Raw genomic sequence first — 14,898 nt, forward strand, 5'->3', positions numbered from 1 at the left:
GAGAGAGATTAATATCCAGTGATTGTTAATTCCTGTTATTTTGGTGGTGGGGTTGGGTGTGTGTGTGTGTGTGTGTGTGTGTGTGTGTGTGTGCAAGCACGCATTTCCATTCTTTTGGTTTTGCTGTTCTGGGGTTATTTATTTCCTGTGTTTTCTTGGATACAGCTAACCTTTTGGAGTTGGGGTTTTCCTTCTAGTATCTTCTTTAGGGCTGAATTTGTGCATATGTATTGTTTAAAGTTTTTTTTTCTTAGAATTTTTTTTCCATCTATGGTGATTGAAAGTTTTTCTGGGTATAATAATCTAGGCTGGTATGTGTCATCTCTTAGAGACTGCAAAACATATGCCCAGGCCCTTCTGACTTTTAGAGTCTCTGTTGAGAAGTTGGGTGTAATTCCAATAGGTATGCTTTTATTATGTGATGAGAGGATTTTGTTTTCTAGTCTAATCTATTTAGAGTTCTGTAAGCTTTTTGTATGTTTAAGGCTTATATTAGGCTGTGTGTTTATAGGCATATATATGTGCTATGATTTTATTGAAAATATCTTCTGGACCTTTGAGCTTGGAATCTTTCCTTCTTCTATTCCCATTCTTTGTACAGTCCCAGATTTCCTGTATGTTTTGTGTCAGGAAGTTTTAGATTTAACATTTTCTTTGACAGATGCATGAATCTCTTCTGTTATATCATCTACATCGTATATTCTGTTCGTGGTGCTTGTGTCTGTGGTTCCTGTTCTCTTCCCTAGGTTTTCCATCTCTTGGAGTCCCTCAGTTTTTGCTCTCTTTATTGTTTCTATTTCCATTTTCAGGTCTTGGATAGTTTTATTCATTTCCTTCACCAGTTTGGTTGCATTTTCCTATTTTTTTTAAAGACATTTATTCACTTCCTCTTTAAAAGCCTCCATCATCTTTATAAGATTATGTTTAAGGTCATCTCCTTGTACTTAGGCTTTGTTAGGGTATCGGGGCTTGCTATAATAGGATAGCTGGGCTCTGGTGGCGCCATATTGCCCTGGCTCTAGTTGAACTGGCCTTTAACCATCTGGTTGTCCCTAGTGCAGAGTTGTGGGCCAGAAAATGGAGTGCAGGGGAGTGAGTGCAAATTTACTACTGTTGGGTGTATTTTAGGGGGACTTGGCAGTCAGGGGATTGGAGGGAGGGGTTTTACCTGGTAGTCCCTGGTGCTGGGAGGCCTATGAGAATGCAAGCAGAGTTGTGGGCCAGAAATGGAGTGCAGGAGTCACAGTGTAGGGGCCCGGGGTGAGTTCTACCTGATTGTCCCAGATGCCTGAAGGCCTCCAGGAAAGCAAGTTGGGAAAGGAGTTCAGGGGACAGGGCACAGATTACTGCCTCTGGGCATGCCCCATGGGGACCCAAGAGGCAGGGGAGTGGAGGGAAGGGATCTCACCTGATTGTCTCGGGTGCTGGCAGAACTGTGGGCTGGACCTAGTGTTGTCTTTATTCCTCTCATTCCTATTCATATATTCCTCTGAAGTTCTTTCAGTCATTGCATAAAACAACCTTACGTTTATCCTTCATCTTTCTTATCCCTTGCAACTCAACTATATTTTTCCTACATTACGTAAATTTTAAGAAATCAGCTGAAAATTTAACTGTTCTTTAATTTCTATGATTGCAGATAAACTCTGGCATGGCTAAGCCTGTAGCTTCTATTCTGCACACTGTGCTCTTTCTGTGACTCCATTTTGTACCCTCACTGAGTATTTTAGGATCTAGGGCCATGGGAAGTTGACAGACCAATGGATCCAGCCCCCAGGGCCATGGGGAGTTGGGAGGCCCATGGATCCAGCCCTCAGGGCCATGGGGAGTTGGGAGGCCCATGGATCCAGCCCCCAGGGCCATGGAGAGTGGGGAGGCCCATGGATCCAGCCCTCAGGGCCATGGGGAGTTGGGAGGCCCATGGATCCAGCCCCCAGGGCCATGGAGAGTGGGGAGGCCCATGGATCCAGCCCCCAGGGCCATGGAGAGTGGGAAGGCCCATGGATCTAGCCCCCAGGGCCATGGGGAGTTGGGAGGCCCATGGATCCAGCCCCCAGGGCCATGGGGAGTTGGGAGGCCCATGGATCCAGCCCCCAGGGCCATAGGGAGTTGGGAGGCCCATGGATCCAGCCCCCAGGGCCATGGGGAGTTGAACATCTATATTGTTCTTATGATGTCACTGAACCCAGTCTCATATTCAAGCTTGCTGCTCTATTAGACAGCCATAGATGGTACTTCAGTGCTCAAATGGCAAGTTCACTCTTCAGTCTGATATCTTCATGTGTTAGGCTCCATGGGCTTTTAAGACAAGTTTGTTATGTGTGTTTATTCAATAGGCATGTCCTCAGTGAGTCCAGTGCCCACACATGGGTTAATCATTCCTGAAAATACAACTGTGGACACCTAGAAAGACGTTGCTGCCATTAGTGAATGCATCCTGCGTTATCCATCACATATGTATACATTTTGAAAATATGCTTTGTGGAAAAGCATCCTGGTTTACCATATTGTGAAAACATAACAGCATATAGGTCCAGAAACATTCCATTTATTTATTTTTTTTGTACAGGCTTAACACACTGTATTAAATATGTGGGTCTTAAACCCTGTGATTCAATTGCAGAAACTAATAAATTATTTTCTAAATAATAAGAAAAATGGAATGGCACTAGAAGATTCTATATACCTGCTACAGGTCAGGGTTTTAGGTGGAAATATGTAGGTGCATGAACATCGCCTGGTCAAAAAAAAAGCTGAGACCCCATGGTGCTGGCAGAGTCACAAGTAAATTTCTTCGCTGGACCATCCTTGCAGGAAATCTCACAAGAAAGCCACTCGCAGAGGGGAGCTTGCAGAATTACAAATATGCAAACCACTTGGAAGATGGCAGGGTAAAGGAGCCAAACAGTATGTCCATACATAACAAAGCAGATTAAAACCTCAGTGTGGGACTTCATGCCCACCTCCCCAACTCTGTGCTGGGATTTCATCTGGCTGTAGCTTGTGGAGATCTTGTGCGTGCTGTCACAATTGCTGTGAGTTCATATGTGTAGCCGCTAGCTAGGGTGCTTGCTTGGCAAGCATGAAGGCCTGAGTTCAAATCCCCATAACTCGTGTGAAGAGCCAAGTATAGCTGCCTGTATGCCTATAACCCAATGCTGTGGGATCAGCGACAGGAGGATCACTGTGCCTCTTTGGCTGCCACCCTAGCTCCAGATTCAGTGAAAGACTCTGACCCAAAAGAGTGAGATAGAGAGTAGAGCAGGACACCCAGAATCCTCTGCGGTCCTCCACACCAGTGCATGAATGCAGGGCATGCAAACACATGCACACACGCACACACACACAGATTTTAAAAGCATTAGAAAGCTTCAAGGTGCATGTCATTGGTAGAATGCTTGTCTAGCATGTGTGAGGGCATGTGTTTATTCCCCAGAACCACATACAGTTCCAAATGGCTTCACCTCCTAAGATGGAGTCCTCAGTCCTTTCTTTCTTTCTTTCTTTCTTTCTTTCTTTCTTCCTTCCTTCCTTCCTTCCTTTCTTTACTTTACCTCCTGATCATAACCCCCTCCCTTCTTTTCTCCCACTCCCACCCTCCCTCTTCCTTCCTTCCCCCCCATCCAACCCTCCTCAGCACATGCAATCACATCAGGATGAATTGAATGGCATCCTCTTCCCTGGAGGCCTGGTGAAACAAGCAAAGCATTACTGTCAGCCAGAAACACGGGTGGGAAAGCACCCCAGGGAAGAAGAAACAAACAACCACCTGATGCTGTAGCACACCCAATGTCCTATGGGGTGAGGGGAAACGTAGCCCACAGTGGGGAGAAGATAGAGAGGGGTCAGAATCTACTCCTGTGAGGTACCTGGCTTCTGACGAGCCATGTATTACTTCTTGCAGCAGATGTGACTCTTTACCTGAGACTCTCTCCTTGGCTTCTGGCAGCATTTGGCCTTTCGTGTTGTGGTCTTACATTAGCAATACTTCAAATGTTATACTGAAACACAAGTAAAAGCAATCCCAGGTTTTGCTTTTATATTGTGTGTGGTGTGAGTGTGTGTGCATGTGTGCGTGTGTGCGTGTGCGCATGTGTGCATGAGTGCAGCCTGCCCAAATTTTCCTCTTCTGAAACATTTTCTTGTGATCTCTTGATCCTGGGTGCTTACTGACATTTTACCCATCTCTCTGACATAGACTTTCTTCACTTCCATCTCAGCAGCTTACCTGCCAGGCCTCTTCCAATCCCCAGCCCCTCATCTTTGTGAGAATTGACACTAAGCTATCTTTCCTTCAGCTCTTGCTATCTCCATGGTATTTTAAATCCAAGATCACACCAGCTAAGTTCATCCCTTGTGCTACAGTGGATCAGGTTACCTGCTAGAGATGGCATTGCATCCTTCATTATGCTACAGATGGCTCACAGTTTGCCGTGCCCGGGGCTAATGAGCACTTGGTGGCCTTTGTCACCCACCAAATTCTGACTCATACGTTTTATAAGTGATGTGACAATGAGTCATGCTGTGCTCCACCATGGCTAGGTAGGTGAGATTTTTTTTTCTAGAAGATGTCTTGGATGTACAGGACGCTGCTATGTACTCACATGGGTCACGGTCCCTCACTAGCTTGGGAACTGGGAAGGAGCAGATGGCATCTTGTTCATCTCTGATGCTAAAGAAGCATCATCCACAAAACAGAGACCACAGATGCCCATAGGAGGAGGGAGGGAAGGCAGAAGAGAGAGACAGAGAGAAGAAATAGAGCTTGAAGCTCTTTGGATTACCTTGAGAGATGCTCTCTGTCTTATTTCTAGAACTTTATTCTTACTTCCTGGCCTCTTATAGACGGTATTGAGGAGTGTTGCTGTACTAGGCCTCACTCAGCCCTCCCTGGGCAGCAGCTGCCTTGTTACTGACTGCGAGGCTTGCTCTAGTCTTGTGCACACTACAACTTGTATTCTGAGATGACTGGAGAGTCACCAGCTGCTGTGAGATGTAACAGGAAGGCATCTCACTTGCACTCTGAACTCCACGCCCCTGGTGGAAATAGCTTGCAGAGACTCAAGACAACCGGGACACAGATATTGGCTTACTCAAAAGTCCTATTTTAGTTGTACTTGCTTTGTGTGTATGTATGCATGTGTGTGTATGTGTATATATGGGTATACCCATGTGTGCACATCCATGGGCATGTACTCATACACGTGCATGTGTGTGTGTGTGTGTGTGTGTGTGTGTGTGTGTGTGTGTGTGCACGCGCGCACAGCATGTGTGTACAGGCATGTGTGGTTTTGGATGTTACATGTATATGTGTGTGTATGAGTATGTGTACATATATATGAGTATCTCTGTGTTTGTGCATGCATGTGATTATATGTGTCTGCATGTTTAGGTACATGCATGTATGTTTATATTTTTTTTAGTTCTTTGCAATCTCAGCATCTGTATAGGATCATTTGGTTTAGGCCTGTTACTGTTTGAATGTGTCTTCTATCAAAAACTGTATGTTAAAAACTCAATCTCCACTGCAGCCATATTGAGAGTGAGGCCTCCCTGGAGTGGATGAGTGGCAGCTTTTTCCATGAGACATGCAAAAGACCTCCAGTGGATTGAGAAGTCCACTCGAGAACTGTGACCCAATACACTTCTGACTGTGACAAGTTACCCCATCTGTGGAATTCTGTTACAGCAGAGCTAAACAGAGTGAGACGCCACCACAGCTCTAGGCATACTTTTAAAATCTATTTTATTTTATTGGGGTTTCTTATATCTCTACCTTCCTTCATGTCAATCCTTTCCAATACCCCCAACACCAGGTAGGAGAGAAAGAAGGTTAGTGGGAAGCAGGGTAGTTCTCTTTAATTACTTCATCCTGGTGATGGTTGTTGGGTTCACTGGGGCAAGTCCAATCATTATAGTCAAAATATCTCCAACTTCTTCTCATCAAACTGTAAAAATAGCAACCAGGAGCAGCAGTGGGAAACAGTAGATGCCTTCTCTTCCTCAGAGCCCTCTCTCCTCTCTCTGGGCTCTGGCCTTTATACCCTCTCAGAGTCCTCCAAATTAAACTATCCACAGTTGGCAAAAGATCACGCCCCCTCTAAGAGCCTGCACAAGGCAAATAGTCTGCTGCTGTAGACAATCTAAAGCATCCCCATATCCTACACTTGAGATTAAAACAAAAACATATTTATATAACATAACTGAGTTTTGAAAGACATCAAACCTTCAACTACAACAACCATGACACAGAGCAGTGGGACATGGGCAGCCATGAAACTGTTGTCATCAGTATTACTTTGTCATTTTAAAATGTTATAGGAGAAGTAACCTTTGAGGACTAGCTTCTCCTCTGACAGAAATTTATGTTTTCACCCAGCCGTTGCATGTCTCATCTGTGCCATGCATCACTAGGTGGTACCCACAGCCTCTGTGGGGCAGCTGAGCCCATCCATAGACAGGTGTCTGGGTAGTTTCAGCTTGTTACAAGTGATGTCAGTCTCTGTGATCACCCATGAAGAGTTTTTATGTGACTAAGTTTCATTTCTATGGGACGCACCTAAGAGTTCAGTTTCTGCAATGTCTTCTGGATACAGCAGGACCACTGAGCTCATGAACTCCACAGCAGCCACGGTTGCCTAGTCAGTCGACCTGACCCAGATCAAGTCAGTCAACATTCCATATGGGGCCAGGGCTCATGAGCTGGGGAGCTGTTGAGAGTTGATGGCTTCTTAAGCAAAGAGAATCAATTTTCTTCAAGAGTGTGGCCCTTGGTAGGTCAACCATACTCCAGCAGATGGATCCGCAGCCATGAATATATGAGCAGTACAAATATGGGCAGGTTACAAGAGGAGGAAAAACAGAGGGCACAAAGCTGAGAGGTGTGGGAACAAGTAAAGGGGATCTGAGAGAAGGTGAGTCAAGTGGATGTGATAACAATACAGTGTATGAATGTATGAAATCTCAATATATTCATATACTTATTAGAAAATTGTGGGAAGGCAAATAAGGAAAAAGAAATTCATAGGATTGACTATGAAAAAAAAAAAGAGTCCGAGTCATATTGGGCAGACATTAGCTTCTAAAGGAAACACCGGCTTCCATCATCCCACTCATCTCTGTGCGTGGCTGCAGGCCTCTGCCTCCTCCTCAGTGTCACTCGTGTTACTTCTGGGTATTTTAGCCACTCTGATGGGAGCTGCATTGGTCATGAGAGGTATCATAACAAATTGCCAAAGGCTGGGTGGCTTATAATGAGTGGAAATTTAATAATCACAGGCCTGGGAGGCTACAGCATCTCCACCAGCTGGCAGCAGCTCCCTCCGCACAACACAGCGCAAAGCCACAAGCTGCCTCCTGACACTGGCGCACTGACCTCATTTGTGGCAGCTCTCTACCTTTATGCTCTCATGCAGTCCTAACCATCTGACATTGGTGTCATCTCCTGAGGCCATCTTGTCACAAAGGAGGGTCAAAGAAAAGCACTTCAACATGGGGGTGTTGGGGAAACGTAAGCACTTCGGCCCACACAGACACCGTGTGACTTCTGATTTGTATCTGAGAGATGCCACACTTTATTCTGACTTCAAGTTCAAGCAGGAATGGCTGAGTCCAGCTGCATCTATCTTTCTCCATAGCTGCTGTGCATCACTGAAATGAGGGTTTCCTGGGACTCCCAAAGCTAGCGAGGGCCTCACTCTGACTAGAGCTCCATGTGCCATGCCTGGGGCTTTATGATCTCCTGACTGGTTCAAGCTTCTGATCAAATCCAGCCCCACCCCCTCCCAAAGCCTCTTACTTCTAGAAGATCAGACATAGACAGAGCCACAGCCTCTCAGTCACACACACCCCCCCCCCCAGTACCTCAGCTGCTCCCCTCTACTGCTTTCCAGTAATCAGGCCACAAAATGAGTCCCTCTTTGCCAGGTGGCCCATTTGGTTTGTAGCTCCCTGTTTGTGGGTGGGATCGAGCACAGAAGAGTTGCAGTCTGTTTTTAGGGGACACTACCAGGATCTGAAGAGAGGGCAGACAGGCAGAAAGAGGGCCTTTCACCCTGTGGGTGTGGGTTTTTTTTTTTTTTTGAAACTCTGCCCCCTTTTGCCAGGTGGGACTTTGCAGTGAGAGAAAGTTTTCCCTTGAATCCATGTCCCATGTTTTGTTATCCGAAAGGCCGTGACCGACTTTTATTGCTGGTTTGTGTTGTCTGCCAACACTGCCCAGCCTTTGCTTGGAAACGTCTGCTTGGAAAGAACTGGGGTCCTTTTTCGCCTGCGCTGAAATGAATGCCAACAGCTGAGCAAGCACTGGAGGCTGCAAACTCAATTCTCCTGGGAGTGAGTGTAGGAGGTTAGTGTTGGATTCAACTGCAATATCCTCAGGTATTAGCGGCAACAATGCAGAGCGTAATCTGTGAGATGATAGTCAAGTGGTAGAAGGATGGAAAGGCCGGGTGCTGACGGCACTTCTGCCAGGGACTTCCGGGAGGGAGGCGTGCCTTCTACAGCTGCACAAAGTGGGCACGGCATGGCCATCATGGTGACCTCCCAAAGGCCACGTCCGTGTGTAGACCACTCTGTGGTCTAAGTGTAGAACCCTCTAAGTGGGTTTCATAAAGTGGAGCCATGCCTTGGGTGCTAGTGTCACCTGGAATCCCCCACTAGCAAGGGAGTTTCAGACCTTAAAAATACGTTTCCCAGGGCCTTTCGATGTTCCTATTGGGAGTGTTGGTCAGAAATACCCAGCCGTGTGTCAGGAGCTTGGCTTCCTGCTCATCTTTGCCAACTAACAGAGTTCGGAGGCTAAAGGTGCCCTTCACCTGTAAGATAATAAGAATAGGCGTGTTAATCTTTAGGGAGCATCTTGGTGGATGGTTCTAACGGTTATATCTATGTGTTCTGTGAATGGCCAATGTTCTATGACTGCAAATAGTAGAGGGGAAGCCCTTAGGAGCACCCAAGGTCATGTTGGTGTATGACTTCCATACTGCAAAATCCCTGCCCTCCCAGGTTTGTTATTTATTGTAGAGACATCTAAATCTTCCTAAATGAGCACCAGTCTTGCACTGAGTTTAAATATATTACAAATCCACCCCCCCCTTTTGCCTTTTGTGGTGACTATATATGCATGTTTTCTGTGCTCGTTTGCTTTCACTGTCATCTTGACACAGCCTAGAGTCACAGGGGTCTCTATTGAGGATGGTCCAGATCACACTGGTGTGGAGGCGTGTCTGTGGGTATTGTCTTGTCTGTTAATTAGTATAGGCAGGCCCAGCTGTGGGCAGCAGGGTTCTCTAGGCAGGTGACTAAGTAAGCCCGCGCCTGTGAGCAAGCCAGAGAGTGAATCAGAAAGCAGCATTCCTTCATGGTTTCTGCTTCAAATTCATGCTTGACTCTCTGCCCTGACTTCCATCAGTGATGACCTATGACCTGGAGGTATAAGCCAAATAGACCCTTTGTTCCTCATGTTGCTTTTGGCCATGTTGTTTACCACAGCCACAGGATGAGGCTAGAACAACGTGTATCATTTTTAGCATCTGTAAGTGGTGTGATGCAGCTGTGTTCTCCTTAAGCACATGCCCAGTGCTGTGTGACATCACCATCTTCAATGAATGGAATGGTTCTGCCATCCCCAGTGAGAACCCTGTAGGCATTAGGCAGTAGCTCTCCCTGCCCTTGCCTCCAGTCCTGAGTGCTAATCCAGATACTGCTTTTTAATTTTTAGGTATTATTGTTGCTGTTGTTGTTGTTGTTGTTGTTGTTGTATGCAAATGCCTGTGTGCATGCGCAGGAGGCCAGAAGAGGGTATGTGATATCCTCCTCTGTTCCTCTCCCTGCCTACTCCTTTGAGACAGGGTTTGGGTCCTGAACTGTGAGAGTAGAAAACCACACAAGCACAGGTAAGCATACATCCATTCTCTGCTCTAGACTTGGTGTGACTAGCTCTCGCCTTGACTTTGCCACAGTGATGGACTCTAACCTGGACCTGTAGGATGAATAAACTCATCCTCCTTTAATGTTGCTTTTTAATCACAGCAACAGACATGAAGTCAGAACTGCCATCCTCAAATTACCTACAAAGCCTGTTGTGATGGTGACGGATCTGGTGTTTTGTTACATTGTTTTGGGGCAATGTCAAGAGAAAGCCCCACCCACCTGTTAGCATTCAGCACATGCACAAATTACCGCCAAACGCTTTCCGACTGTGGTTGCTTGGATCTGTGGCCATGTCTGCCAGTATGAAGGGCTGAATGCTCTGTCTGCTTCCAACAACACTCAACTGTCTATGAACCTGTTATAAAGGACGTTCTAAAGGCTGTTTTGTTCTTACATTGTAAGAAGGTCAGAATCAGAAGAGGAATTCCAGGGAGTGTAAAGCACAGACCCACAGAGGTGAGTAGGCTTGTAAGCAAGGGAGCTGGCATGGACACCGGCAGATCCTCTGACTATCAGAAGGTCCCTGCCTTTAAAGGTCACAAAGATTATCTGGTTCTTGGCAGTAGAACTAGGCTTTAGTAACCAAGCTGCCTGTGGACTCCAGGCTTGATAGCTACATAGATATTCCCAGTTATATGTAAGAGAGAATAGTGACCAGTGATAAGGAACAAGCTGTGGAAGATGACCTCACTTGGCCCTAGTGATGTATGAGCCTGCTGTGGTTTGTGGTGGGTAGGGTCACAGCACGAGCATCTTTTCCTACCTCTTTCAGTGTGTAAGCCCTTGTGCTGTGAAACCCTGCCCCCACCCCCCATTTCACAAAATGCTCTTCTCATGTGTTATCTGGTGTTGTCTCATCTCTCTCCTATATTCCTCACTTTATTAATTGACCTACTTCATCAATTTCTTGATGCAGATATTGACACACACCTTTCTCCGATGCATTGCATACAGCACATGGCCAGTGGATATTCATCAAATGCATTGACAAGTGCTCACTCTCCCATCTTACCAGGAAATGTTCCAAGTACAGATCTCAGAGCTTGAGGGGAAACTCAGTGCTAGTGGCTACTTTTACTGTAGACTTAGTGGTGGTTTCTGGGTAGGTGGAAAGGGCTGCCAATGGTCTCCTGGTCTACAGAGAGAACTACCAATGGCTCCAGACAGAAGCAGAGAGCTTGGGTCTCTCATAACACAGTCATGGCTGGCAGAGACAGCATGGCTGTTGGGAGAGCATCTCCAAACAGCATGGGGGTGTTAAGAGAAATGACCTTAAGAATGTTGCAGACCTGAAGTTCTGAGCCCTCTTCCTTCTACATTATGCCACCTTGGACCACTTGGCCTGTGGCTCTGAGCCTCAGTTTCTCTATTTGAAAACAAAAACAAAGAAACAGAAAACAAGAAAAGCAGCTCATATGGCAAGTTGTCCTGGTTTGGATAAAATTGACCAGAGTGGCCTCCATAGGGCCAAATATTTGAATGTTTGGTCCCAGTTGGTGGAACTGTTTGGAAAATATTAGGAGATGCGGCCATGTTGCAGGAGGTATGTCGCTGAGAGTGGGCTTCAAAATCCCATGTCATTCCCAGGTTGACCTCTCTGCTCAGGTTTATGGATCAGATTACCATGCCTGTCAGCCTGCAGCCACACTCCCTGCCATGATGCTTATAGCCCTGACACTCCAAGACTCCAATAAACTCTTGTTTTGTAAATTGTCTTGGCCATGATTTTTTTTTTGTCACAGTCATTGAGAAGTTGTTGTGAAAGTCAAGTTAAGCCATGCAGAATGATGTTTCTTACGTCCTGAAGACTTATAGGATATTGGGAAATTGTGCCTGTTTCTTCCTAGTGTCTCTACATGGCCTTTATGGGAGCTATAAGCAGGAGACAAAGTAGACAGCCAGCAGCAAGAAAGACAATGTTGTGTTCTCAGGGAAAATTAGCCATGAATCAGCAGAAATTTCTGGCAGAACAGCACAACAGAAACACGGTGAAATGGGAAGGCAGCTGCCAGGGCGAGGACAAGCATGGCTGCCAAGGACAGGACAGGTACATGAGCAGCCTGGGCCAAAGGCAGGACACACAGCTCTGGAGGACTTTCTCTTGCTCCCTCCTTTGGACATTTTCCTAGCCACACTTTTTTTTTTGGCAATTTTTTTCCTTTATTAATTTATTCTTGTTACATCTCAATGGTTATCCCATCCCTTGTATCCTCCCATTCTTCCCTCCCTCCCATTTTCTCCTTATTCCCCTCCCCTATGACTGTTCCTGAGGGGGATTACCTCCCCCTGTATATGTTCATAGGGTATCAAGTCTCTTCTTGATAACCTGCTGTCCTTCCTCTGAGTGCCACCAGGTCGCCCCCTCCAGGGGACATGGTCAAAGGTGAGGCACCAGAGTATGTGAGAAAGTAATATCCCACTTTCCACTCTACTGTGGAGAGTGTTCTGTCCATTGTCTAGATCTGGGTAGGGGTTTAAGGTTTACCACCTGTATTGTCCTTGGCTGGTGCCTTAGGTTGAGAGGGACCCCTGTGCCCAAATCTGCCTATCATAATGTTCTACTTGTAGGCTTCTAGGACCCTCTGGATCCTTCTACTTTTCCATTTTCCCATGATTCTCTCATCTTGAGTCCCACTAGAATGTCCTCCCCTCTGTCTCAGTTTCCTGGTAAGTGAAGGCTTTCGTGGGACATGCCCCTTGGGCTAATATGCAGATATAAGTGAGTATATACCATTTGAGTCTTTCTGCTTCTGGGTTAACTCATTCATTATGATCATTTCTAGCTCAATCCATTTATCCACAAATTTCGGGAATTCCTTGTTTTTAATAGCTGAATAGTATTCCATAGTGTATATGTACCACAGTTTCTTTATCCATTCTTCTATTGAGGGACACTTAGGCTGTTTCCATGATCTGGCTATTATGAATAAGGCTGCTATGAATATGGTTGAGCAAATTTTCTTGCTGTGTGCTGGAGCATCTTCTGGGTATATTCCAAGGAGTGGAATAGCTGGGTCTTGAGGAAGCCCTATTCCCATTTTTCTGAGATAGCACCAGATAGATTTCCAAAGTGGTTGTACTAGTTTGCATTCCCACCAGCAATGAAGGAGTGTTCCTCTCTCCCCACATCCTCCCCAGCATGTGGTGTCTTCCTAGCCACACTTTGAGAGACGTCACCTGTTTCCAGAAGAGCCTCAGATGCTAGAGCTGCTAGCATCTGACACAGTTGCTAGAGTTGAAATGTCCCAGGGGGGATGAGAAGATGGCAAAAACATACTCAAGTGTCTTTTGCCTGAGTGTAATAGTGGTCAGTCTCTTTTCTAGATATGTTATGTCAGTTCCCAAAGATGTGCAATTTTCCTCACTAGTGCAGACATAGACTTGAAAGTGCAAAGCTCTCTCATCGCTTTCTTCTTGCCACAGTCTTTGTCAAGTCGTTTTCTGTTGGTCTCTCGGATGTCACTGCTTCCACTAGAAGGCATCTGCAGGGCAGAATTTCAGCGCTGTTGGTGGCATATTAAAGGAGGGCTGCAAAGACAAGCCAAGCAGGAGATAAGTTTCTGCTATTGGTCCTAAAGTAGAAAAAAAAAAGCCTGCTTTGCATCATGTACGCACAAAGTGTTTTGCATATCCCTTCATCTGTTGCTATCCTCCGGTTTTTTTTTTCAGTTGACAACAAGGAACTTGGGCTTGTAATAAAGACCTGAGTGATGCTAGTTGTTTCTAAACAGAACAGGATCTCTCTACCCGCTGCCAGCCTGGGTCCCACGTGTCAGGTTCAGGGATCTCAGGGTCTCTAGGGGCATAATATTGTTGACACTTCAGCACTATTTGCTTTTAGAACTCACTCTGTTTTTCTGAATGACTCCTCGTCCACTGTGATGTCCCAGAACTTGGTTCAGTGGTCCATACCAGGCTGGGCTCTGCATTAGCCAGCCCCACCTGTCTTTGTTTGGAGGCTCATCTGCAGCTGCAGCAGCAGCACACGTGCAGCACACTCTACATTGGTTGTCCTTCGCATGCACATCTCTTACCTATTATCTGAAAGGTTTCTGCCTTGGGATTAAAAGAGGACAGTGAAACATTGCATTAGTATACTGATAGACAGAGAGACAGCAGCATAGCAGGGGATCCAGGCCCAGTAGGGTTTTTTTCTTATAAGTCTCAGAGGAAGGGGGACATTTTCATGTCACTTGGTTGATAAGTGATCTGCAGCTAGGCTGTGTCTGATTCCTGGACAGGCACGGAAAGAATTCCGGGGAATTAATGTGTGACTCTGAGAATAAGGCAAGAGGGCACCTTCAGTTGAGGTGCACCCATTATTTAAATAGGAGATGTGCCACCCACCAGTTCCCCACTGATGTCCTGGAGTCTGACAACTTGAACTCTGTAGACTTTCTTGGGGCAGGACAGAGTGAGGATGGTGCCACCATTATTCACCATTATCTGGAATCCAGGAACCTGGGGAGTGTCTTAGGGGTTAGACATATATAGACTAGGCCTCCTCCGTGGCTCGCCATTTCCTCTACAGCAGCCAGGAGAAAGAGGCCACTGCAGATGGGTGTGGCTTGAACAGCCCATAGCTAAAAACCCAGCCTTACCCTTAGAGAGTTAGCTTCCTGTGCTAGCTGCTGGGCACCTGTCCACACAGGGTGTCTGCCCTCAGAAGTCCCTCGGGTGCAAGAGCAGAGGTGAAGCAGGGTTTCTTTCTACCCTAGAGGAGAAGCTATCCCATTCTTCCTCCAAGGGAGGAGATGTCCCCAGAGCTGGGTGGGCATGCTGACATGTCCTGGGCTGCTGGTCCCAGTTTCCCATGGATATCCCCTTGAATTCTCTTCACTGTTAATAGCTTGAGAAATATTCTCTTGCCTCGAGAGACCTCCAAAATTTGGGGGCTCCAGAAGTCTGGAAACCATGCTGGTTTCCTGCTGGCTCTATTTTAAATATCAGCTCTTTCTGACTCCC

General features: G+C 46.2%; 1 protein-coding gene across 4 annotated transcripts in view; it reads left to right on the top strand.

Annotated features, from left to right (window-relative positions):
* DPP6 (dipeptidyl peptidase like 6) overlaps positions 1 to 14,898 on the top strand; it is an 830,087-nt gene that overhangs the window by 643,273 nt on the left and 171,916 nt on the right. The gene's annotated exons all lie outside the window — the stretch shown is intronic.

This window comes from Acomys minous, assembly GCF_964271855.1.
Source record: "Acomys minous genome assembly, chromosome: 6".
NCBI lineage: Eukaryota > Metazoa > Chordata > Mammalia > Rodentia > Muridae > Acomys > Acomys minous.